Genomic DNA, 27,534 nt, shown 5'->3' with positions numbered 1-27,534 from the left:
AGGAGGATCGCATGAACTCAGGTGTTCCAGATCAGCATGGTCAACATAGTGAGACCCCATCTCTACTAAAAATCTAAAAAATTAGCCTGGTGTGGTGGCTTATGCCCATAGTCCAAGACACTTGGGAGGCTGAGGTAGGAGGATCGCTGGAGCCTGGGAGATCAAGGCTCCAGTGAGCTACGATTGTGCCACCACACTCTAGCCCAGGCGACAGAGCAAGACCCTGTCTCAAAACCAATAAACATGTGATTGAATCTACCCCTAAGGCAGGGATGGAGGAGGAGAGCAGCTGAGATCGGCATGTTGATGAATTGCCTGGTATTAACTATAATTACTTAAACAAAAATCCAGGCTCTGGCTATTTATACACACTTACACAATTAAATGGTCTTGCCTTTCAGTCTTCCTAATTTTCTCTAATATTGCCAAATTTTCTTTTTCAATTCCTTCATCCTCCAACTTTTTCCCACTAATCGGCTCTGCTTTCATCTCGTAGTGATGTAAGTCTTCTATATCCTGCAAAAAGAAGAAAAATGTTAGCTTATTCAACCTATTTTTCTTCAGCAGTTTCTTCTGCCAGAAGTTAAATTATTCTTGACTCAATGGGGGACAAGAAACAGAATATATCTATCCTACGGGGAGAGAGAAAAAGCCCCCACATTCCATTCAAGAGGCTCCCGCCTTTTATATCCTAGATTTTATTTAAAAGCTAGACTCTGGGTAAAGCAGATTTAAAAGCTTTACAAAGTCATAACTATTATGAAATAAGCCATCATTTATTTATTTACTTCTTTAATTTTTATTTCCTTTTTTAAAATAGAGTCTCACTCTGTCACCCAGGTGGGCGTATACAGGGGTGATCTCTGCTCACTACAAACTCTGCCTCCCAGGTTCAAGTGATTCTCATGCCTCAGTCTCCTGAGTAGCTGGGATTTCAGACATACATCACCATGCCCAGGTAATCTGTTTACATTTTTAGTAGAGAGAGGGTTTCACCATGTTGGCCAGGCTGGTCTCAAACTTCTGATCTCAAGTGATCCACCCACCTCTGTCTCTGGAAGTGCTGGGATTACTGGCATGAGCCTCCACGCCCAGCCAAGCCATCTTTTAAATCTCCTCTTAAGAGGAACCTTTGAGACAGTTTAGCAGCGGGTGTCAAGAACCTTAACTGTTCATAGTTTGTTCCAGAAATTCGACTTCTAGAATGGTATTCCAAGAAACTAGTCTAAGATGTAAACACAAATTTAGGCATAAGGATACCTATCTCAACCTTGCAACCAAAAAAACAAACACAAAATCTGCATGTGCAAAAATAGCAAAACAGTTAACTCAATTCCACGAAATATTAACAGGCCACTGAAATACCAACACAGCATAATTTCTCCTGTATCAAAAAACTTTGAAATGAAAAACGGAATACACAAAGGAATAGAAGAATTTCAATTATGCTGAAATATGCATAGGAAAAGACCAGAAGAACTTATATTGAAATGTTAATTTCAATTAATTTTAGTTGTTATCTCTGGAGACATTTGGTGCTTTCCCCTAATTTCAGTTTATGGTTTTATGTAGTAAGCATCTATTGATGTTAATAACTAAAACGTGAGTTAGAAAAAGAATTTGATTTCAGGTGCTCGGGAGGCGGAAATAGAAGGCTCGTTTGGGCCCAGGAATTTGAGGCTGCAGTAAGCTATGATCATGCCACTGCACTCCAGCCTGGGTGACAGAAACCCTATCTCAAAAAACAATAATAATTTAAAAAGAATTTGAATAGTATCCCCCAGAACAACATCTTTATTCACATCATTCTGCTCCCTCCCTTCCCATACTATCTTGTTCTTACACACATACAAATATAAGCAGATTTTTAAAAATCCTAACTTTTTTCAATTACCTTGTTTTTCTACTTTAAATGCCAAAATCTCTAAAGGAGTAGTTTATATTCATCTTGATTTTTTTTTTCCAAGCCGGCTAATTCACTGATTTCTAGACCAGGTTACTGACTACCTTCACTCAAACTCTGCCCATGACTCCACACTTCATGGAGCTCCCTTCTCCCTGTGTGCACCTTTCAGCCCTGATATTCCATCCTATGCTTGTTTTCCTCACAATGCTCACAAATGCCTTTGGCCTGTATTTCCTCCTATATGTTCAACCTCAGTCATGTTCCCATCCACAAAACTTCTCCACCTAAGTATTAATCAGCACATCACAAACAGAATTCAACACAACTTTCTAAAGCAATATCCTGAGCACACTGTTCCCTGCTTAAGGCTTTCCTATCAATAATCACACCAAATAGAAACACACGCCTGTCTTGAATTCAAGACTTCTAACCATCTGCCTTTTCTGGCCAATCTTGCTTTCCATGACTTCAGCACATCAACTTTCCTTCTCAAAACAAAAGCATCCAATGCACCGCAACACACCATGTCCAAGGTTGCTCTGGGCCTGTTCCCACCTTATTTTAGGAGCCCAGAATATCTGCTTTTCACCTGTCCTAATCTGACATCTCCAAAGTCCAGTCTCTTACCTTTCTAGATTTCCCTCAACGTTGCGGTCCCTTGTTTATTATCTTAGAGGGGAAAATGAAAGGGTTCATGATCTTTAGTACAATGGCTGCCTGACCCATGGAAAACGTTTAATGTTTTCATGCAGTTTATTCCACCTCAGCTAAACTGCATAAAAGCATTAAAACAAACTCTCATTCTAATTGGACAATTCTAAGAAGTATTTTACTCCCAGACTCATAAAACAAGCCTACAGCCAGGCACAGTGGCACACGCCTGTAATCCCAGCACTTTGGGAGGCCGAGGTGGTGGATCACTTGAGGCCAGGAGTTCAAGACCAGCCTGGGCAACAGAGCAAGACTCAAAATCTACAAAAAATAAAAAAAAAGCATTAGCTGGACGTGGGGCACCTGCCTGTAGTCCCAGCTGCTCAGGAGGATTGCTTGAACCTGGGAGTTGAAGGTTGCAGTGAGCCGTGACCACGCTACTGCACTCCAGCCTGGGTCACAGTGAGACCCTATCTCAAACAAACAAACAAACAAAAACAAGCCTACGACACTACTTCTTTAGTTTTGAAGCACTCGAAAGTATATTTTAGATTAATAATTTCCAAACCAAGAAAATGAAAGCCTAAAGTAATTATAAGACCCCAAACAGAAAAAATCTTGTCAAACAATCAAGACCATAACATTCACATACCTTCTATTTGGTCAATGCAGAGACACAGATCTTTGTTCTGAAATTTGCATTTAAATGCAAAGCTTCAGAGCCTGAAAACATCTAAAATTATAGTCAGGACTGACAACTGGCCTAGGCTCAATGTCTTTGGAATGTGCTCTACTAAATTTGCTACCGTTTGAATGTGTTCCCTCCAAAATTCAGGTGTTTCTAATGTGATGATATTAAGAGGTAGGACCTTTAAGAGGTGACTAGGCCAAGAGGGCTCCTTCCTCCTTAATGGGATTAAGGCCCTGATGAATGAGGCTTCACACATTGGACTAGCTTGCTCTCCTGCCCTTCTGCCTTCTACCATGTGAGGATGCAACAAGAAGGCCCTCAGACACCAAATGTTGGTATTTTCATCTTGGATTTCCCAGTCTCCAGAACTGTTGGAAAATAAATGTTTGTTCTTTATAAATTACCCAGTCTCTGGTATTCTGTTATAGCAGCATAAAACAGACTAAGAGAAAATTCCTGATGATTTTTCAATGAGACAGTTTCACTACTTCTGGTGAGTAGTCCCTAACATGTTCTCAAATTCTCTTTTTATGCAAACATAACATTTTTTAAACTTAGTCGTTCCTCTTCCTAAAAAGAACCAAATGCAGGTTAAGGACTGATCAGTATCACACAGAAATACAACTTTGGTGCTAAAATTAAGGGCTTTTGTTATTCAGGAAATCAAATCCAAAGAATTCAGATAAAGCAATTTGCTCAAAGGTGTATCATCAGTTAAAGGTAAAGCCAGACTTCAGAAATTATATTCCATTCCAAATACAATGTGCTTTCAATTATTCCACATTAATAGTAGTTTACAAAGCAGATTTATGGAATTACTCAAATAAAAAATGACATTTATGAAATGTCATTCTTACATCAAATACCTACTTCAGCCATCTCCTCTTCTTCCTCTTCCTCTGAAGTCACTTCTTCTGTTGTCCCATTCTGAAACAGAGAAAGAATCTGCCAGGTCTACACAGGCTGAATACAGGGCGAGTCCATTAGAAGACCCATGCCATAGCTTTAGGGACAAACCCTCAAACATCTGTCAATGCAGTGCCACTACCAGAGAGCTTATTAAAATTAAATGTTCATATTTAAATCCAAGTTTGATTTGACAAACAACAGTTATCAGCTTTTAAAAATGGAACAGAAAATAAAAGATTTAGGAATAAAGAAAAGCAGTCAAATATAAATGTAAAATACAAAAAATATAAGTCAAATATAAAGCAAAAGTGAAAAAATATTAAAACAATCTAATTTGTTTTTTAAAATTTAAAATAAGAAAATATTTTACTTTCATGGCTATGTGTGTAAAATCAATGGCTTATTTTGTTTAAAATATCACAAACTATCCATTCCTTAAAATAACTACCTGTTTAACTTTGAAAAGCCTGAACCATTACATAAATTCAATTGCCTTACATTTTAAAAGATCAGATGTGTGATTTATAGACACTTCACAAAACTAACAATTATGAAATGATTACCACCTTACTAAAAGGCAAATTTTAGTTTTCAAATCATGTTATTTACTACAAAATACCTCTCTACAAGACAGAATTTACCAACAGACACAATTTACAGTGATCAAGTTTAGAAATGAATTTAATGGGGTTTGAGGAAGTGCCTTCATACCCAGTTTGGGCAAAGTTCCAAAGATAAGCTTCCTGGACTGGGCACAGTATATAAATGCATCTTTAACCATGAAGGCCAGTTCAGGTTAGAACCCAGAATATGTAGAAGATCAAGAAACTAGGATCCAGAGATCAAGTAAGACCAACAAAGGTCTCAGCAGTTTCTAAGCATCTGTTTTTAGATACTCTGATGGAATAATTCTTAAGAAAAACAAACGCATGATCACAGAGGGTGTTAGAACTCTTCTGGATTAGTGAGCAGGAGAAAGCCATGTAGATAAACATACCCATGCAGAATTAACTTATATTTCCTTTAAATCTGCATCTCTTTAGACATTCTTTGTCTTCTAAAAACTAAATGGAAAAAGGAAGCAAGCAGCAGCTTCCAAAACATAATTCACCCCTTCTTCATTTCCCTAAATTGTTATATTCCAAATCAAACTATTTTGGGTATCTAAAGAATATATACTTAGCCTAAAAGTCCCAAAGACTTTGGCTGCATCAGTGATTGAAAGAACATTTTTGAAATGCTCACTGGCCAGGCGTGGTGGCTCACGCCTGTAATCCCAGCACTTTCGGAGGCCGACGTGGGCGGATCATGAGGTCAGGAGATCGAGACCATCCTGGCTAACATGGTAAAACCTTGTCTCTGCTAAAAAATGCAAAAAATTAGCCGGGTGTGGCGTCGGGCACCTGTAGTCCCAGCTACTTGGGAGGTTGAGGCAGGAGAACGGCGTGAACCTGGGAGACGGAGCTTGCAGTGAGCTGAGATCGTGCCACTGCACTCCAGCCTTGGGGACAGAGTGAGACTCCATTGCAAAAAAAAAAAAAAAAAAAAAAAAAAGAAATGATCATTTCAAAGCCTACCCTGAGAATCTGGGTTTTTGTTGTTGTTGTTGTTTTTTGAGACGGAGTCTCGCTCTGTCGCCAGGCTGGAATGCGGTGACAGGATCTTGGCTCACTGTAATCTCCGCCTCCTGGGTTCAAGCGATTCTCCTACCTCAGCCTCCCGAGTAGCTGGGACTACAGGCATGTGCCACCACACCTAGCTAATTTTTGTATTTTTAGTAGAGACAGAGTTTCACCATGTTGGCCAGGATGGTCTTCATCTCTTGACCTCATGATCTGCCCACCTCGGCTTCCCAAAGTGCTGGGGGGAATCTGTTTTTAAAAAGCTCTCTGAGGTGATTCTGACATGCATCCATGTCTGTAACCACCAGTCCAGTTACTATCTTTCATTTTACAAATGAGAAAGCTGAGCCCCCACCCCTCCAAAAGGGTAATTTAATCAAAACAAAAAGTGAGTTAGGGTTGTAAAATCCTAAGATGAATTTCATTTCAGGATGTGGCCTGGTCCTCTTTCCAAAACCCCACCAAAATGACAGTATTTTGTTAAAAAGAGTAAGTCTGCCACAGCAGCAGAAAAATAACAGATACAAGGAGATTACCCTTAGTGAACCAAAACCACAGGGACATGCCGGAAGACAGAAAGCTGACGGAATCAGGCTGCTGGGCTTGATAAAGCCAAAAACCGAATCCAAATAATGGAGGGACCACTTTTTTCCAGAAGAATCTAACATTCTTTATTGTACTTGTCCCAACTACAGTTGGTAAGGATCACCCTTGGATATAAGAAACCTATCTTGCTGGCCTCTTACTATGAGTGTGAAAATCAGAGAGAAAAGACAGAATGTTTTTAACATAACTCAACGCAGCAGCAAAATCTTATAACAGACTCCATCTCTGCCTTTTAACTCAGGAGCTAGAAATCTCTCCTGCCAGCACCTCCCCATCCTCGTGCCACAGGAGGAGCACGGGTCTGCAAACCAGGAGAGGGAGGTCACGGCAGAAAAGAGTGACAATTCTGAAGACATTTGTGATGGTTAATGCTGAGTGTCAAATTGATTGGATTGAACGATTCAAAGTACTGATGCCGGCTCTGTGAGGTGTTGCCGAAGGAGATTAACATTTGAGTCAGTGGGCTTAGAGAGGCAGACCCACCCTTAATCTGAGTGGGCACCATCTAATCAGCTGCCAGTGAGGCTAGGATATAAAGCAGGCAAAAAAAGTGAAAAGACTAGACTGGCTCAGCTTCCCAGACTGCATCTTTCTCCCATGCTGGATGCTTCCTGCCCTCAAACACCAGGCTTCAAGTTCTTCAGCTTTGAGACTAGGACTGGCTTCCTTGCTTTTCAGATTGCAGATGGCCTACTGTGGGACCTTGTGATTGTGTGAGCTTAATACCCCTTAATAAATACATATATGTGTGTGCATATATATATACTTTAGTTCTGTCCCTTTAGAGAACTCTAATACAACACTCATATCAACAACTGATACTGATCAATGGTATACCTCAGGTATAAATGAACAGATAACCATGCACCACAGAGAGTTGAAGAAAACTAGCAATCTGAGAGGAAGGTGCCAAGTCAAATAAGCACAAATGACCGGAAGCACTACTAATGAAGGAAATAATCAGAAATTAAAAACCTAATTGGAATCTTTAAGAGTAATTGAGAAGACTCTGTATCCACAAAATAAAAAACAGATTACTATGTAAAAGACAATTCTAGGAATGAAAATAAGATACCCTCCCCCCGCAAAAAAACAAAACAAAACAAAACAAAACAAACAAAAAAAGCCACCTGTAGAAGGGCCAGAGCACAATACACTTCTCAACAAAGCATTTATGATTAGGAAAATCAAACTGTGACATTCCCTTAGAACAGAGAAAAAAAGGAAATGGAAGGGAAAAAAAAGGGAATAGTTAAGGGACATGGAAGATACAGAGATCTAACATTCATCCAGAAGATGGAGGGGAATAGAAAGAAACAAGAGACAAATGCTGCTGAGCCAAAGAAAAACTTGAGAATATTAAGTGGCTCTGAATGCCCCAAAGGAATACTGAAAGCTAGACACAGTGGCTCATGCCTATAATACCAACACCCTCAGGAGGCCAAGGCAGGAGAATCACTCGAGCCCAGGAGTTCGAGGCTAGCTTGGGCAACATGGTAAAAACCCATGTCTACAAAAAAATTTTTAAAATTAGCCGTGCATGGTGGTGTGCACCTGCAGTTCCAACTACTCAGGAGACTGAGGTGGGAGGACTGCTTGTGCCCAGGAGGTAGAGGCTGCAGTCAGCCATGATCACACCACTGCACTCCAGCCTGGGCAACAGAGCAAGACCCTATCTCAAAAAACAAAGAAATACTGAAAAGTAAAACCCCCACACTTTACAATTACAGAGAAAATCATACTAACTACCAGAAAGAAGTAAGAATCAGATAGGCATCAGATTTTCATTTGTAACAATAAATATCAGAAGGTAAAAGTGTAAAGAACTGGGAAGAGACTCAACTATAAACTGAAAATTCTATATCTAGCTCCATCAAGACAGGAAGCATCTCTGTGTATGTTCGCCTCCGGATTCTCCACACCAAAGTGGATATCATTCAGGGATATACCTGAGGGGCAGGGAGCAGGAGACATAATACAAGAAATAGCAATGAACAAAGACAACAGTAACACCAATAGTGAAGTCTAAATGATTGCTCATAGATCACAGGGCGTATTCTCTGACTATATTGATGCACTAAAAATAACTCAAAAACCATGTGAAAATGCTTTTTAAAAAGCTTTTTTTTCCCCAGATAATTCTTGGGTAAAAGAAGAAATTGATCCTCATGCCCCAGTCATCCAACTCCTAAGTACGTGCCCCAGGGAAATGCCGGCACAAGGGTACCATGAAATACAGACAAGAATAATCATAGCAGCATTCACTGTTTCTAACAACACTGGAAACAACACAGATGTCTGCATATAGTCAAAGGGATAAATGGTATGGTGTATTCAACAATGGAGTAAATACAGCAATGCAAAAGAACTATAGCTACACACAATAGGAACAAATTTCACACACAATGTTGAACACAACAAAGGTATGAAAAATACATAAAATATAATTTTCAAAAGCTCAAAAAATAGGCAACACTAAACTATATTGTTCAAGGATGCACACATGAGTGATAACACTAGAGAAAAGTAAGGAAAGATGAGTGTACAGAGAACAGTGATTTGGAAGCAGCCGGCAGATGGTTTCTGTAGTGCTAGCAATGTGCCTTCTCTTCACCTGGGTGCTATTTGGTCAATGCAGAGACACAGATCTTTGTTCCAAAATTTGAACTTAAATGCAAAGCTTCAGAGCCTGAAAACATCTAAAATTATACCCAGGACTCACAACTGGCCTAGGCTCAATCTCTTTGGAATTTGCTCCACTAAATTTGCTACCGTTTGAATGTGTTCCCTCCAAAATTCAGGTGCTTCTAATGTGAATATGATGCAAAAAGTGAAAACTTTATGCATCTTTACAACAGCCTAGAAGTATGGATGAAGCAATCATTTTTTTTTTTTTTTTTTTTTTTTTTTAAGAATCTACAGTTACTAAAAACTAACTGAAAAAGTGGGAAATCTGGAGACCAACACATAGAAGAAAAACGGCAGTCAAAGACTCACTCTCCAAATTGGACATTTATTTAAACCAGGGTTTCTCAGCCTCAGCAATATGTATATACTGGGCCAGACAATTTGTGGAGGGTTCTCCTGTGTGTTGTAGGATGTTTAGTAACATCCCCTCTACCCAAGAAATGCCAATAGCACCTCCCATCATGACCAGTTGTGACAACCAAAAATGTCTCCAGATTATTTCCAAACATCCCATGGGGGCAAAAATCTCCTTCAGTTGAAAATTACTGTGTAAACTAGAGCTACATCCTAGATCTGAGAAAAAGATGTAAGCTTCCCAAGTCAGCCCTGCATACCATTGGTACGGAAATGAAATAAGAGCCTAGAAGGAAACAAACAAAACTATAATCTTATTTAATATAAAAGTAAAAATGCAAAAATAAAATACTACCATATCCATTCTAACAGTCTTTATTATAGGAATACAAGGATGATTCAAAATTAGGAAAATTTCATCAGGTAATTCACAAATTATATTTCTACATAGAATTGAAGGCACAATCATGAAAAACAAAGCAGCTCTATATGCATTAAGTCCATGATCTATTCAGTGACAAACACAGGTTGCAGATGTCTTACAGAAGGAAAACTGAACACCAAACACGTATTTCTCCCATCTGCTCTTTGTCCTGAGGCTCCATGGGAATTACAGTGAAGAATAAACATTGTATAAACACACACAATTACAAAAAAAAAGGAATGGGGTTACCAACAGAAGAGAATTCACCTCCAATAGACAATGACAGTAAATGGGAAATGGTTAATTAATGAAGCAAAGCAAACAGTGGAGGTTAGGGGGATACTGATGACAAGGAGGCTAATTTGTCCCATAGTACCCTGGAGAGGCACTAGACTCAGACACCAGGTACCTCGGAGAGTGGGACTGATAGGCAAGACTGAAAACAGATTAACCAAAAGCCTACATACAGAACTCATTTTCCAGGCCCTGAAACACATTGTTCTCCCACATCTCCTTAAGCAGAACCCCAGCAAACATGCACCTACCTCAGGCAAGAGAACATAGATTTCACTTCCAGGGGAATGGAGTAGTTCCTGCCATCATTTATGATTGCACAAGGAGATAAGATAGAGGAGTGGGGATAACAATTGGGAATCAGCATAAATTCCCCCTAAAAACCCTTTCCCCTAAAAGCTATCAGTTGACAAGTCTTGGCCACAAAGAACTCCCAATCTTTTTTTTTTTTTTTTTTTTTTTTTTTTTTGAGACAGTGTTTCACTCTTTCGCCCAGACTAGAAGGCAGTGCATGCATGATCACAGCTCACTGCAGCCTCAACCTCCTGGGCTCAAGCAATCCTCCCACCTCAGCCTCCTGAGTAGCTGGGACTACAGGCAGGCATCACCACATCCGGCTAATTTTTTATTTTTTGTAGAGATGGGGGTGTCTCACTATGTTGCCCAGGCTAGTCTTGAGCTCCTGGGCTCAAGTGATCCTCCCACCTCGGCCTCCCAAAGCGCTGAGATTATAGATGTGAGCTACCACACCCAGCCTCCCATTGTCTTTTAGTCCTTCTCTCAAACATGAATGAACAAAAGGGGGAATTTTAAAAGACTACAAATGATGAGCAATGTAGAACAGATATTTGGGGAAAGGCTTTTGAAAGAAAAATAAGACCAAAATAAACTAAGAAAAAATTATTAAAGAAAAAAGACATGCTAGGGAGAGGACAAAAGAGTATCAAAATAGCTCCTTAAAGACACTTGTGAATATATTACATCTATAAAACAAAAAATAGAATATGAATAAGGAATAATCAGAGAAGAAAAAGTTCTCAGAACTCAGGCTTCATCTTTGGAGTTGGTCCCCAATGAGCCACAACTCCTGTCATTCATGTCCTCAGAAGGGACCATTCCACAGTGAATCTAGGTTGGCTCCGAGACTTACTTTAACCTATAGAATGTGGTAGAAATGAAACTGCACCTGTTCTAGGTCTAAGCCTTAAGAACAACTGACAGCTTGCACTTTTCTGCTTCTGGAAGCCAAAAAGAAGAACTGACTATCCTCTTGGAGAAAGAGAAGCTACATGAAGAGGGCCAAGAGTATGAGATGCTATGTAGAAAGGCCACATGAAGAAACACCAAGGCAGCAGACCTGTGGGTGAAGAAGCCATCTCAGACATTCCACTGCAGCTGAGCATCCAGACGACCAGTCCCTGACACTGTCTAACCATGCGGTGAGAGCTGTCGAATGAGACCAGCAGAAAAACTGTCCAGCTAGCCCATTAACCCATACAATAGTGAGAGACAGACAAATTTGCGGTTTTATGCCAAACCCTTGTGGAAGTCAGTGTGGTGATTCCTCAGGGATCAAGAACTAGAAATACCATTTGACCCAGCCATCTCATTACTGGGTATATACCCAAAGGACTATAAATCATGCTGCTATAAAGACACATGCACACGTATGTTTATTGCGGCACTATTCACAATAGCAAAGACTTGGAACCAACCCAAATGTCCAACGATAGATTGGATTAAGAAAATGTGGCACATATACACCATGGAATACTATGCAGCCATAAAAAATGATGAGTTCATGTCCTTTGTAAGGACATGGATGAAATTGGAAATCATCATTCTCAGTAAACTATCACAAGAACAAAAAACCAAACACCGCATATTCTCACTCATAGGTGGGAATTGAACAATGAGAACATATGGACACAGGAAGGGGAACATCACACTCTGGGGACTGTTGTGGGGTGGGGGGAGGGGGGAGGGATAGCTTTAGGAGATATACCTAATGCTAAATGACGAGTTAATGGGTGCAGCACACCAGCATGGCACATGTATACATACGTAACTAACCTGCACATTGTGCACACGTACCCTAAAACTTAAAGTATAATAATAATAAAATTTAAAAAAAAGTTTTGGGATAATTGGTTAAGCAACAATAAATAACCAAAACAAAACTTAAAGTTATGACTAGCCAAATAAAATTTCCCAAAAGCTCGTACACACATGGTCACAGCAGCAGTATTCACATTAATCAAAAGGTAGAAACAACTCAAATGTCCCTGAGTGGATGAATGGATAAATAAAACTTAATATAGCCCTCCAGCTGCAGTGAGCCGAGATCATGCCACTGCACTCCAGCCTGGGCGACAAGAGTGAAACTCCGTCTCAAAAAATAAAGATAATAAAAAAAAACAGCCATTCAGCGGAATATCATTCAGCGGAATATCATTCAGCCTCAAAAATGAACGAAGTACTGACACATGCTACAACAGGGATGAACCATGAAAACATTATGTTGGTGAAATAAGCCAGACACTAAAGGGTACATATTGTCTGATCCCATCTTTATGGAATATCCGGAATAGGCAAATCCAAAGTGAGGGAAAACAGATTTTTCATTGTGGGGGCTGGGGGGAGAGGGAAGAATGGGGAGTGACTGCTTAATAAGTACAGGGTCTCCTCTGGGGGCAGTGAAAATGTTCTGGAACTAAATATCAGAGGTGGCTGCACAACATTGTACTAAATGCCACTGAATTGTACACTTTAAAATGGTAAACTTTATGTTACGAGTGTATTACTACAATTTAACAATAATGGGAGAAGCAAGAGTAAGGAGAGCCCTCTAAGGGTCTCAAACATACTGCCCTATGAGAGTCCCTTCACCTAAGCTCTACGGAGGTCACCTGCCAGCTTGTACTGAGCTAACCCTCCAGTGACTCACACCCAGGCAAAGTGGGAGATGGTCCAGGGGAGGGGCTGGGTCATCCAGGCAGCAGAGGCAGCTGTCCGTCAACCACTGAAACCCCCTTCTCCTGGTCACCTGCCTCACATACCAGGTGCCACTCTGGGTCTATTTGTGGGGAAGGTGGGAGCTCTGCCACTTACAGCCCCCAGAGTTGCAGAACTAGGGAGAATTCCATTTGGTTTTGTTCAATTCTCAAATGAGAAAATCTTCACCAACCCTTTCTAATACCATTGCTTAGGGGTCAGCATGGCTGCTTCTTCATGCTTGCTGCAAACACCTGCAATTTTTCCATCCTGCTAACTTAAAGGCAAGAAGCCCTGTGTGCATAGTTTAATGACAGCAACCTACTGGGGATAAAAATCATTCATGTGGCTCTATCGGAGGCTCAAGCCTGCAGTTCTCTCAGGAGGCTTGACCTGTGACCTCTCCTGTATTCACCCAGTGGCCTCCACACTCGGCTTCCAACCCTGCACACATTCTGAGAAAACTAGCTTGACATCTGAAACATGAATGTAACGATGGTGCCCAAGCCAAAAGGAAATTAAATGACCAATAGTAAGTCAGCATTAGACTTCAGTTTCCAGAGGGCATTTTCTACAGTATTTAACTTCCACTCATTTACACAGGCCAGATCTCTGTTCTCCTAATATGGGGAGTCCACAGTTCCGGTCAATAAGATTAGTCCTAATAAGAAAAAAACTGAGTTTAGTCTCGATGGAACTGCCTAAGGCTATAGACATTAAAACAAAGTCCTATGACTCATAATTTGAAAAACAAGTTTCACCAGATGATCTATAAAGAAGGTACCAATGATCCAGTTAACTTCACTAAATCTACCTGTCTACTTTTAGGAATATACACAATAGAATATCTGGGATATTTAAACTTGTGGAAAAGGCAAGAGGATAGCAGAAAGAGCTGTTATTTAATGGTGGATTTAACGATATATGATTATTTTAATGACACTCACAAGGCATGACCACAATCACTTTACTATAAGCCACAGCCTGTGGGATCTATGTTCCTTCCACTCCCGCCAAAGGGGGCTCATGATCCATACAAGACCTAGGAGAGAAGGGGAGGCTCCCCACTCCCACTCAGGATGTGGTTGTATTATTTACTCATGGCTCATTTTGGTCGTGAATGTCCTCCTGACACCTCCCAGGGCTATGCCGACCCACCGCCCCACGACCACACACGCCAGGTCCACAGGCCTGAATGGGTGTAATCACAGCTCGTCCCTACTGTGGCTACATCTAAATAGTTTTGATTTGGCCCAAAATGTTTTTGCTTCTTTGTGGGTGATACAGTTTGGATATTTGTCCCCACCTCAATCTCATATTGAAATGCAATCCCCAGTGCTGGTGGTGGGGCCTGGTGGGAAGTAGGTGTCTGGATCATGGGGCACATCTCTCATGAATGACGTGGGCCATCATCTTGGTGATAGGTGAACTCTTGTTCTGAGTTCACAAGAGATCTGGTTGTTTAAAAGTGTGTAGCACGCCCCCTGCACAGCCCCCTGATCAATCAATCAATCTCTCTCTCTCCCCCATTCTCACCACGTGAAGTGCTAGAACAGCTTAGTACAGTGTGATTCTGGCTACATGGGTTCAGCCTGGCTCAGCTTAGCTTTAGAGGGTCCAAATTGGCTCGAGCCCGTTCGTCATCCAAAAACCTTTTATTTCTTATTTCTTTTATTGTGGTAAGTATACATAATGTAAAATTTACCATCTTAACCATTTTTAGGTGTAGAGTTCAGTGGCATGAAGTGCATTCACACTGTTGTGCCATCTTCACCACCATGCCTCTCCAGAACTTTTCCATCTTCACAACTGCACCCATTAAACACCAGCTCCCCACTCCCTGCTCTCTCCAGCCCCGGCCACCCCCATTCTACTTCCCGTCTCTGTGACTCTACTGTGGGTGCCTCAGAGAAGTGGAATCACACAGGACTTGTCCTTTTGTGACTGGCTCTAGCAGGATGTCCTCAAGGTTCATCCATATTGTAGCCTGTGTCAGAACTTCCTTCCCTTTTCAGGGTGAATGAAATTCTACTGCATGTGAAATCCTTTTCTTTTGTAAGGTGTTCGCTATGCCGGCGGCTCAGAAGAGCAAGAGGAGCCCTGACCCGCCACTGCTTTGTCTGTGGAGTGGGTTTTGAGGGCTGGGGAATGGCTGGATGACCCCCCCTCTCTTGAAGATGAACACAAATATTTCTAAAAGTGGCTAACATGCTACTGTTCACATACTTGGGACCCAATGAATGAATCAAGAGGGGGCAGACAGGCTCCAGAGGCAGAATCAGAGGCCACCTGCAAGCACATGAGCCAAAGGACAGAGGCTGATGAGACAAGAGGGTGAATGAGTGATGCCGCCACACACAGCAACAGCCTCCACCCTGACATCGCACCCGAGCAGCTCTTGGGGAGCAATGTCTCCCCACCTTAAGTCCAGCTCAGGCTCCCTGACCTGCACAGCTTGGCTGCACCCAGAGCAGACCTGGAGGGCCACCCTTGGGGCAGACCCAGAAGTGAGTCAGCACCCAGTGTCTCTTAAAAGGCCCAGTGTCTCTTCAAGGCTGAGTGCGGTGGCTAACACCTCTAACCCCAGCATTTTGGGAGGCTGAGGTGGGTGGATCACCTGAGGTCAGGAGTTCTAGACCAGCCTGGCCAGTACGGTGAAACCGCGTCTCTACAAAAATACAAAAAATAGCCGGGCATGATTGTGGGTGCCTGTAATCCCAGCTACTCGGGAGGTTGAGACAGGAGAACTGCTTGAGCCCAGGAGGCAGAGATTGCAGTGAGCTGAGATCACGCCATTGCACTCCAGCCTGGGCAACAGAGCAAGACTCCATCTGCAAAAAAAAGGACCAGGACCAGACAGAGGCCTGGACCATAGGCAGCTGTTGACACTGCAGGAGCGGAACGGCTTCTATGAGCCTAGCCCAAACATGCGTCAGCTACAACAGTTTGGGCCTTGGCTTGGTCTCAGCTGGAGAGAGATCAACTTCTCTTCTGTGAAGGTTGACTGGGGAGTTGGGGGCAGACGTGGGTGTGGCAGGTCCTGGAGGCCTCTATCAGCCCAGGGGGCTTCATTCCATTCCCCATCTCCTTTCTGAACGTCTGAGTTATGCGTAGCTTTCCTGAGCTGCTCATGGTATTATCTGACATAGGATTAGGAGTTATTTTTGGACAGCCCCCTATTACCATAGTCCCTTGGGGTAAAATTCCCATGCTTACTATCACCATGGGACCTGCTATGCATCCCACAGCCCCCTGTAAACACGGAATTGCTGTGAATGACAGGAACACCCCCAAAATGAAGTCAACTGACACTTAATGTGCTTTAGAGAGAAGACAAGACATTAAAATACAATTGCTGAAAATCCAGGAGTCAATATGATTTCCATTCCAAACCCAAGCTCTCAGTACACACACAAACACACACACACACACACACACACTCTCAAATTCATGAATTCTTCTCAGAAAAAAATAGTAGTTAAGGCTTAAAAAATATGAAAGCAGTCCACATAATTGGCCAAATAGAAGTTCCTTCACCCAAGTCCAATAATCACATCTTCTTTATATACTCACAGTGAGGCTTTTTTTTGGAAGGCGGCTTTTCAAATGTGTTTATTAGAATGCACGCTGACTTTGCTATAATTAAAATACAGTTATGCTGACATCCACTGCCCTCATTAGCATGCGTTTCTTCCCCGAGGTTTTGCCAAACTTTCAAAAAATCCTTTCCCAAATAGGTATTCACAGCTGACTGCCCATCAGGTCAAGGCCCCCGGGCTTTCAGAGACCCGTCCATTGTGAAACGCACTCTGGCCCCGACCCCAGCCACCAGGCCACCCAACCCTGGCTGCAGCAGTGTGTGAGCACCAGCACCCCCACGTCTTTGCCACTGCCCTCCTGGTCTGAGTACACCCGTGAGGATTGAGGGGCTCTCCCACACATACTGCCCCACCATGAGCAGACCCAGGGCAGTGGGCAAGAAATTGAACCTCTCTTCTAGGGTAGGAGGAGGAGTGTCTTCTGCGAGACACGAGTCGCCACTCAGCCCTCAACTGGCTTTACTCCTGAGTCTGAGCGGTGAGCTTAAGAGTGGCTGGAACATCCACACAACATGTCTCCCAACTGGACCAATGAAGAACTCAGCCACCATTAGAACTGTGAGGCACCCAGCACCCCCTACTGCCTTGCTTCAGCATCTGCGAGGCCTGTACCCTGAGGTCCCTTGCTCTAGGGCCCCTCTGCTCCCTTCCCCCGGACAGCCAGAGTCCTACCTGCTCGTGGGGCCACTTCAGCCTCTCTTCTGGGGTCCTGGTCTTGGGCTTGAAGCCTCTCTGGGGGTCTCCGGGGTGCTTGGCCTTGGGAAGGAGGTTCAGCGACTAGGGCCTCGCCTCGTGCCTGCTGGGGCTGCAGCTGGCCTTGACGGGTGGGCAGGCCTGTGCAGAGCCTGCAGGCCCTGGCTCAGGCCCATGCTTGGGGCTGGCCTCACTGGTGCTGGTGATGCTGGTCATACTCAGGCTTATCTTGATCTCTGCCACGATCTGGTTGATGTCCTCCTCCTGGTCCTCCAGGTCCCCGTCCCCGCACCTCAGGGGGTAGGCAGAAGCGCTGGTGTTCCCGTTAGTCTCCACAGGGTAGTAGTCCTGGCAGCCCTCTTTGCTGGGACAGTAGTGACTGTCTTCTTCCTGGTCGTGGGCCTCCAGGACAGAGGGCTCATCCTCCGTGATGGGCAGTTGGCCATCAGGGTAGTCCTGGTTGCCTTTAGCCCCGTGACCATGGGGGTGCAGGCCCGTCCAGGCCGTCTACTCCACTGCATCCTGGCACCCGTCAATGTCCACTGGGTGTGCGCTGTGAGTCAGGTACTCCTCCCTGTTGCAGTCCATGCTCTCCAGGTAGCTGTCATCCTCAGGGCAGTAGCGGATGTAGTAGGGGATGCCCTCCTCCTCCTCAGCGAGGCCCTCATCATAGTCCTCCTCCTCAGAGGTGTTGTTCACGTAGTCAGAACTGGAGTCCCCATCGGGGCTGTGGTTGTGGCACTCCTGTTCCTTAGGTGTGGGGCTCTCACTGAGTGAGGGTCTGTGCTACATTCCAGGAGGATCCAAATGTGAACACAGCTAGGTTCCAGCTCTGGGACTCGGGAAAAGGAGGCACAGGGAGCAGGACATGTGCTGCAAGGACATTAATGCTCCCGTGCTTCATTCACTCGCTCATCCAACAACAGCGCTAAGGCTCCACTGTGTGCCAGGCACTTTTCTAGCTACTGGGGATCCAGAGGTGAAGAAAGTCTTTTACATTTGAGTGGTAAGAGACTGACAATAAACAAACAAGTATACAAATAACACACCGAATGTTGAGTACTGAGGAGAAACACAAAGCAAGGTTAACAAGAGAAGGGGAAGTAACGCTAATTTATGTAGGGCTGTCAGGGAGCCGGCAATAAGTGAGGGGCCGGCCAGGTGGGCATCTGGGGGTGGCTGATGCCAAGGGGGTGGGAATAGCATGTGCAAAGGCCTGGAGGCAAGAGTGGCCTGGCAAATCTGAGGACCAAGGGATAAGACGAAAGAGCCCACATTCAGTTAGGATCTCTGGGATGGACATGGGCCAAGATGACAGGTGGGGATGGGGTGGGGACAACCCAGGGCAGATCTGGGCAATGAGCCTGTCTGCCTGGAGCCAGGACACCCTGGAGGGGCCATTCTTGGGAGTGAGTGGGGGAACTTGAGAAAAATCAGGCTGAGTAACATGGATGTGGAGGGAGCACTGGAAAGACTGAAGGCCTGGGCAGTGGTGACACACCTGGCCTGGGCCAACTTGCAGACTCAGGGGTACCCCACAGCCCAACCTGGGAAACCTCACAGCCGGCACAGAAATCATAACGCACACAGCAATGGCACCCCACCAGTACGCAGGATTCCACAGAGAGAGCCTGGCTGCATGACCTTGAGGTCACCTAACTCCCGGGCCTCCCTGGTGTGTCTGGACAGGGAGAGAGGGGAGGATTGGCTTCAGGAGAGGGGAGAAAAGACAGTGCCCATGACAGCTGACTCAGCCTGTGCCAGCAGGCTGCTCTGAGACACGAGCTGGACCCAACCGAGGCGGTGGGCGGCAGGCGGGTGGGGAGGAACTCTGGGAACGGGAGGAGCCAGAGAAGCCACCCTGTGGGCGCTTGGGCCAACCACCACCGAAGGGAACAATGAGCACCCCCAGCCCCTGCCGGGCACACAGGCTGCCTCCTGGTGAGCAACCGTCTCAAACTTGACCTACATCCGGGAGGCCTGCCTGGTGGTCAGTGGCTACCTTACACCCTACCTGTGCCTCCACGTTCCCAGTCCTCACGGCCACCTGGTAAGGGTGAGGAACTGAGACTGCAGGGGGAGGGCACACAGCCTGTGAGCAGTACAGCCAGGACCGCCGCCCAGGCCCAGAGCTCTCTCCCCCGTCCGTTTCTCTAAGGACCAGGCTGCAAGGCAGGACATGTGATCTCTGCCGAAGACATTCAAGCCACCCAGTGATGTGTGCTGGGTCTCAATTCCCACCGACTGCCAGTCCTCTCCTCCCCTGGATAGTAAAGGTTTCTCCAAGACTTCAGACCATGGTGTCCCCTGAGGCCCACACCTGTTGAGTCACCGGGACAGGTATGCGTGGCAGAGGACAGCCAGGAGCGCCGGAGAGGAGCTGAAGCCTGGAGGGGGCCTCTGCAGCCAGGCTCAACCCCCACTCCAACAGCCCTCACCGTAGCCACAGCGGTCCAATCCAAACACAGCCCAGGGTGATGCCAACCTTACCATCAACTGTTTTTCCTCTGACTTCCTCAGTTTTGTCTAGGAAAAATCAAGGTGTCTTATCCCACCTCTAAGCTTCCAGGGATGTGATCAGTGTCCTTTACAATTATCTTTCACTTTTATCCAGCATTTCTTAGCTCAGTTGGCAAACTGGATATTTATGCACCTCCATTTCACAATCCATCCCCACCAATTATTCCTGTGAAACTAACATTTTGATTTTTTTTTAAAGGTTAGAACTACTTAAGAAGGTTATGTAAACAAGTTAACTAGCAGGCCACAACTTGGGTCTGGGGTGTCAGAGAAAACATGCAAGGTAGAAGAGAATGAGGAGCTGAAGGTCACCAGCTTTACCTCCTTCCAGCACACACTCCTGCTCACACACACACCCCGTGGGACTCAGCCTGCAGCTTCTCCCAGCCCAAGAGCCAGACAGTGGGGAGTGGCACAGACCGCACTTCCTAACAAATGAGAGGGAAGACTTGGTGCCCCATTGCTACTGCCATCACCCAGTCCCAGCCCAGCCAGGGAGCCCACTCCAAGGGCCCCCCTGCCAGTACTGGTAGGGCCCACCGAGGGCTGCCGGCACACAGCTGCAAGCTCCAGCTTTATCTACTCATGCCCTGGACAATGCCCGGAGCCCCAGCAGGTTCCACGTGTCCTTGTCACCCCAGCCCTCCTGCCCCACAGATCCTAAGCTCAGGAGACCCTCTCCAGCGCAGCCTGGCGGGGAAGGCAGCCCCCACGGTCACCCAGGAATCAGCGCAGAGGGCAAGGCATCCTGGACTCCCCGGACTGGGAAACCCAGTTCCTGTCCCCCTGCGTAGTGGCCACACCTCTGGGAGGGGAGAAACCCCTGCCTCACCTCACTGGAGGGACCCTGACCCAGAGGCCTGAGAAAAAGCCACCTGCAGGCTCCTGGCAACTGCCAACTGCACCTTAGGGAAACTTGTCCCACTTCAACCTACAAAGCTCTCAGGTCATTACTTCTAAAACCACTGTCCTTTCTCAAAGAGGAAGGAAAATAGAAAAACAAAAACAACAACAACAAACAAACAAAAACAGAAAGAGGCACAGGAGGTTGAAGACGCCAGAAGCAGTTTAGCCCAAAAACAAAGTGCCAGATGCAAGATGCCAAGTTTGGGGCGCTTCATCCACCGCATGCCCGTTTAGGAGCTGACTGCACTCAACTACAGATTCACGTCTGCTGCCTGCCAGGTCGTATCTGAAGAGATCTGAAGAAATAAGCCTTCCTTCTGCCAGTAAATACTAAGACTAGCAGGCCCCTCTAAGGCTCTGCTCTCCACTGGGGTACCGCAGGACAGGCCTCTCAGCGGGCGTTCCCCGCACCCTCCCTCCGCGTCGGCCCCGGGGAAAAGAAGTTCGCCCCTCGCCTGGGCTTACCAAGGCCCGCCGCCCGGTCCATGGAGCCCTGCTTGGGGACTGAGGGCCTCGATGTTCTCCTTCACCATCTGCGGCCAGATCTCCCTCCAGAAGCCTTGCCAGGCAGTGCCTGGCGTGGAGAAGGGGCCCTGCCGAGGGGCAGGTCCGCGCCGTGCCCCCAACCCGGCGCCTGCAGCCCAGGGGCAACAAGCTATGGGGTTTTTAATTGAGAAGTTTTTCCCTCTGGGCGTTATTATACAGGGAAAGGGAAGGGGGAAGATCCGGGCTCGGGTTCTCCCGGGGCAGCGAACCCAGAGGCGACCCCAAACTCAGTAGTTGCCCGACACGGGGACTTGATGCCGGCGCCAAGCGGGGCAGCGGAACGCACCAGCGGCCCCGCCAGCCCGGCGAGACCCGAGCGGGCCGCCCCGCCAGACAGCGCCACTTGCCCGCGCCGAGAGTGGCCCCTCGCCCCGGTGAGCCCCTCCCGGGATGCGAAAGCCATCGCCTGGTCCCCGCCGCACCCGCCCGCCCCTCATGGGAGGAGGATGGGCCGGTCCGAGAGGCGTAGGGCCGCGGGCTGCACCCCTAGATCCCAGCGGCGGCCTCCCCGCAGCCCCGCCGAGTCCGGGGGGCAGCGCTCGGGAGCTCTTGGCCCGCAGCTTCCGCGCCGCCCCCCACGCGTCCGGGTCCCCGCGGCGCCGCTGGCGGCCCCAGGCTGCCGCCGTCAGCGAGTCAGGCAGCCAAGGTTCCCCAGCTTACCTGGCCAGGGCGCGGGGCTGCCCCGGTGCGCCTCCGTCCTCGCCGCGCCGCCGCCCGCTCCGTCCGGGAGGCTGAGCTCCTGCAGAGCCCGCGCCTAGCCGCACCCTGCGACTGCTAATTAGCCCGACAGCTGAATAGCCGCAGGGATGTACCGCCAGCGGAGTACGGAAAGCCCGCAGGGCCGTGCTACAGGGCGCACGCGCACTGAGCTGCATACCTATGTAACAAACGTGCATGTTCTGCACATGTATCCCAGAACTTAAAGCATGCCAATTTTTTTTTTTTTTTAAACCTGATTCCATTATTAGGAACAACTGGAATAGTTCAGTCACAACCCATATGCTGGCTTCTGGTGTCTAAACTTTTCCTGACAAAACTTGTAAAGCAATACTATGTCAGTCCTTATATGCTTATCCATCTCCAATCTGGAAAGACAAGCCTTATATGTTTCCTTTTTAGTCCCGTAATTTCTCTTTATGACACAAATCCAGTTGGCAGTATTAAAGACGGGGCTGATTCTCCTTTACTTATCTGGAATATGCTACCATTCCAGATAAGTAATAGTAAAATGGCCATTTCCTCTTGCTAATCAAATGTCGTTTTTGAACACAAAGCCACTGGGTTTGGAGTATAAAACATAAACATAAAACGTATCATACACTATCTGTGAGGTTTTCATAAACTCACATGATCCTTTTATATTTTTCTTTTATATAAAACAAAATATTTTACATTAAAAATTATTGAGATAATTAAATGAGAAAATGCCAATGTTATTAAAATATAAAATTTTCTTATTTATTCAAAGAAAATTGTCACTTTTGGTTTGTGCTAAAAAATAACGGTAACACTAGAAGCCTGCTTTAAAATATTTTAAGTGTGCAATACCATATTACTTCTCATTTACTCTTTGCATTTCTAGACAGCCAAGCTTATTTTTTTTCTCAATTCAGTTTAAAATCAGAGGGAACAAAATTTAAAACGTGACATAATATCAAGGTTAACATGCTAGCTATGTAATAACTGTAAAATTTGGCCACAAATGCATTTGCTTTGAGAAAAATAATCATGTGAAATTCCTAAATATTTGGGCCATATGGAAGATGATATCAGAAGAATAATATATTCTTCTCTGTATGTCAAAGGAGGAGGAGAATAAAAACCGTAGTCATTAGGTTAGTACAAAAACAATTACACTATTCGTCATTGCCAAAAATTGCAATTGCTTTTGCAGCAACGTAATAATAAAAGTATGGTTGAGTTTCGGTAGAATTCTGGCAAAGGATGAGCATCCTTAATCTGAAATCCAAAACTCTCCCAAATTCGAAATTTTTTGGATGCCCATATGATGCTGCAAGTGCAAAATTCTACACCTGACCTCATGCAATGTATCATAGCCAAAGCACAGGTACACAACACACAGTTTATTCAGTGTTTTCAAGAGAAAATTAAAAGTAACATGAGGCTACATGTAAATAAATTTTGTTTTTAGACTTGGGTCCCATCCCAAGATCTCTCATTATGTATATGCAAATATTCCAAAATTCAAAAAAATCCACAATTTTGGATTTTTCAGGTCCCACGCATTTTGATTAAGAGATACTCAACCTGTCCCTGTTTGGAAACAGTTCCCTCTAGATAGATTACACTGGCCTAACAGAGACAAAAGGTAGTATCTGTTGCTGGACTTGAGAAAGAATAAATATTTACACACAAAAGTGAGGGCAAAAGCAGACCACAAAAACATTCTTATTGAAATTAAATAAAATTATGCCCTTTTCTCTATGTAGCTCTTTGGCCAGTTTGAACAATGAATACCAAGAGCCAATGACTGAATTCTAATTATATATTTGGTGATTATGCTCAGATAGACTTGAAGAGAGCAATTTCATAAGCATCATTTTGGCATTTGATTTTCTAATAACAGAGCATCTTCAAAATATTTTTATTCTTCATAATTCCCAGAATTTTTTTTTTTTTGGTAAATCTTGCATATGGCTCCAACGTGCAAGTTATTTGTAACACTACCAATAACTTTTCTATTCTTTTGGAAGAGAAAATATTCCATACATGATTATGTATATATATACACACTACACTACATATATAGTTTATATATTCCAATTCTGCCCTATTAATCTATAAATGTATGCATTAAGAAAATATGTAGTTACTAGGACTGTAAGCTATATTTATATCAGATAAAATAGATAAATAATTCTATTAGTTTTATTTTCAAATATATCTGTGTATTAGGCCGTTTCCTCACAGCTGATAAAGACATACCTGAGACTGGACAATTTACAAAAGAAAGAGGTTTAGTTGAACTCACAGTTCCACGTGGCTGGGAAGGCCTCACAATCATGGCAAAAGGCAAGGAGGAGCAAGTCACATTTTACGTGGCTGGCAGCAGACAAAGAGAGCTTATGCAGAGAAACCCCCAGTTTTAAAAACCATCACATCTCGTTGATGAGATGAGAACATGTGGGAATTGTGGGAGTTACAATTCAAGATGAGATTTGGGTGGAGACACAGCTAAACCATATCAATCCATTTCCTGAAATTTGCTCTTTGATAAAAAGTTAAGAGTCAGATTACCTGAGTCAAAAAAAGCTATAAACCGGCATTTTAGCTTAGCTAATTATAAAAGTATAGGTTAATTTAAGAAAAGCTGAGGGTTTTAAAAGAATATTTAGTTTTATGCACAGAAAAAAGGTATAAAAGTAAAAACCTGCTGCTCATTTGGATATTAAAGGTATAAGTGTTTAGTATAAATGTTATATGTTCTAATTGGCTAGTAATTTATGTACTTTTATTTATATCTTTTTGTATATTAATTTTTCCCAAAACATACTGAAAGTTTTTGTTTTAATACTTTTCTATTGATTTTCACAATTTTCAACTTCTTCAATCCAAATTTATCAATTAGTAATGATGTTGCTTTTTTCTTTTTAAGTTTTTACCTATTGTGTTTTCTGCCATATTAATCAGTATTTTAAAAAATCACTAATGGCTGTAATAGGCGACACACACAATTTGTTTGTTAATGAGAATGCATCAAGTTTCTCACCATTAAGGGTAATGTTTATCTGTCTTCATATAGCCATATATGTTTTATATATGTGTGCATGTGTTGCATATGTGTGTGTAGTTATGTGACGACATACCATATTCTTTATTAAACTCATTGAAATTAAGAAATGTTAATATTTTCAGATGCATTTTGGTATCTTTGGAGATAATACTGTAATACTTCTTCAGTAATATGATATGATGAAAAATATTAACAAAACTATCCTCACATTGTTGCCAATAATCTCTCGTGGTCATGGACTATCTTTTTTTTTGAGACAGAGGCTCGCTCTGTCACCCAAGGCTGGAGTGCAGTGGCGGGATCTCAGCTCACTGCAAGCTCTGCTTCCTGGGTTCATGCTATTCTCCTGCCTCAGCCTCCCGAGTAGCTGGGACTACAGGCACCCGCCACCATGCCCAGCTAATTTTTTTGTATTTTTAGTAGAGACAGGGTTTCACTGTATTAGCCAGGATGGTCTCGATCTCCTGACCTCGTGATCCACCCGCCTCGGCCTCCTAAAGTGCTGGGATTACAGGCGTGAGCCACTGCGCCTGGCTGGACTATCATTTTTAATAGCATGCTCAATTCAATTTGCTAGTATTTTATTTGGTGCTTTTGGGCATACATTTTCAGGTTTTTAACTGGAATGCAATGTCATGCTGACTTCATAAACATAATTCCAAGATTACCTTTCTCTGCAAATATTCTGAAACATTTTAATTATCAAGGGAATTATCTGTTCCTGAAGTTTGGATAAATATTACTCAAAATACTGATGAACCCTGGTATCTATTACTGGAATAGGGGAAGTGATGGGAATAAAAAGGTGAGACCTTTTGTATCTTGGTGATATTCTCTTTTTATTTATTTTGTCTTTATTCAGTAATCTGCTTTGATATCCTGAATCAGTATTTCCTTAGGTGGAGAGAGTTTTCTTATATGGAATATTAGATTCTTTCTCCAATTTTACTTTTAGAACTATAGTTACCATTCTGTATTTAGATCTCCACAACTTATTCATCCTGCCTAACTGAAACTTTGTACAGTTTGACACATATCTCTTCATTTTTTCTTAGCTCCTCATTTATTCTCTTTTTCTATTTTCTAGAAACACTGACTTTTACTTGGGGTATACCTTTTTATTCCCCCATATATATCCTTTTCTTTCTTATCTCTTATTGTCTCTTTGCCCCTTTCCCTTGGATCCTAAGGAAGACTCCTACGTTTTCATTGACATCATTTAGTATTCTATAGCTTTAATTCTTTTCTTCATTGGTTCCAATGCAGCCTCTAGTGTTCCTTTAATATTTTAAGTTTCCTTACAATGCTACCTTCACTCAGCTCTCTTTTTCTTGCCCTGTAATAAGTCAGAAAAAATATTTGCTGTAGTTTATATTTTATATCATGTTTTCCATTTTAAAATATTTTACACTGTTACATATTTTAAAATATCTTACTTTTAAATATTTTAATATATTTTAACACAATAAAATATTTTATCTGAAAGATACATTATATTTCTTGTAATTATTTTATTCACAGATAAACCTTTTATCTGATGTTTTGTTTTCTTATTATATTGTTAAACATTTCTGAAATTATCACGTACTACATATATATGTATATACCTATCATTAAATAAGGCAGGATCTACCCATTTTTTTGATACCCCATAAACAGAGTATACAAGTGTATCTTGGTTCCCTCTCTATCCATCTGTCTCAGCTCATTTTATGCTGCCATAACAGAATACCACAGACTGGGTAATTTATTTAAAAAACAGAAATTTATTGGCTCATATTTCTGGAAATTCAGAAGACAGAGCATGGCACCAGCATGTAGAGAGGGCTTTCTTATTTCTTCATCTTATTTCTTCATGTTATGGAACGCAAAATATGAAAAGATGAAAAGTGACAATGTACAAACCATGTATGTATGTGTATATGTACCTAAAGTTCCCACTTCTCACTACTGTAGCATTGGTGACTGATATAAGTTTCTAATACATGAACTTTGGCAGACACATTCAAACTATAACCCCATCTGATTATTCGTAGAGTTCTCAACAGATCTCAGGCAGAAGGCTTTTTAATAGATCCAGCCCCTTATCAATTGTAGATAATTAGAAGTGATACACATCTTTACCAGGCTTAATGCCTTCCTTCTGCCAAGCTTACATTCCTAAACATAAAGCACATCCTCATTCACTTGAGTTTTTCATCTATATTGAGCTTCTTGGAATTCTAGGCCTCAAATCAATGCAGAATAAAAGGAGATGATAGTAAATTTGAAGAATTAAATGATCATGACCATTTTTAAGTCAGGTCTTTTGCAATGGCCCTGGTCAATAATGGCCAAGACAAATGGAGACGAATTATAAATAGAGTGAATACATTAA

At 43.5% G+C, this 27,534-nt stretch overlaps 1 pseudogene; it reads right to left on the bottom strand.

The window, feature by feature from the left end:
* Positions 1 to 495: 495 nt before the first annotated feature.
* Positions 496 to 19,924, bottom strand: LOC129050038 (amyloid-beta A4 precursor protein-binding family A member 2-like; annotated as a pseudogene).
* Positions 19,925 to 27,534: the final 7,610 nt, after the last annotated feature.

This window comes from Pongo abelii, chromosome 16 (assembly GCF_028885655.2).
Source record: "Pongo abelii isolate AG06213 chromosome 16, NHGRI_mPonAbe1-v2.0_pri, whole genome shotgun sequence".
NCBI lineage: Eukaryota > Metazoa > Chordata > Mammalia > Primates > Hominidae > Pongo > Pongo abelii.
This window is presented reverse-complemented; position numbering and strand designations above follow the sequence as displayed.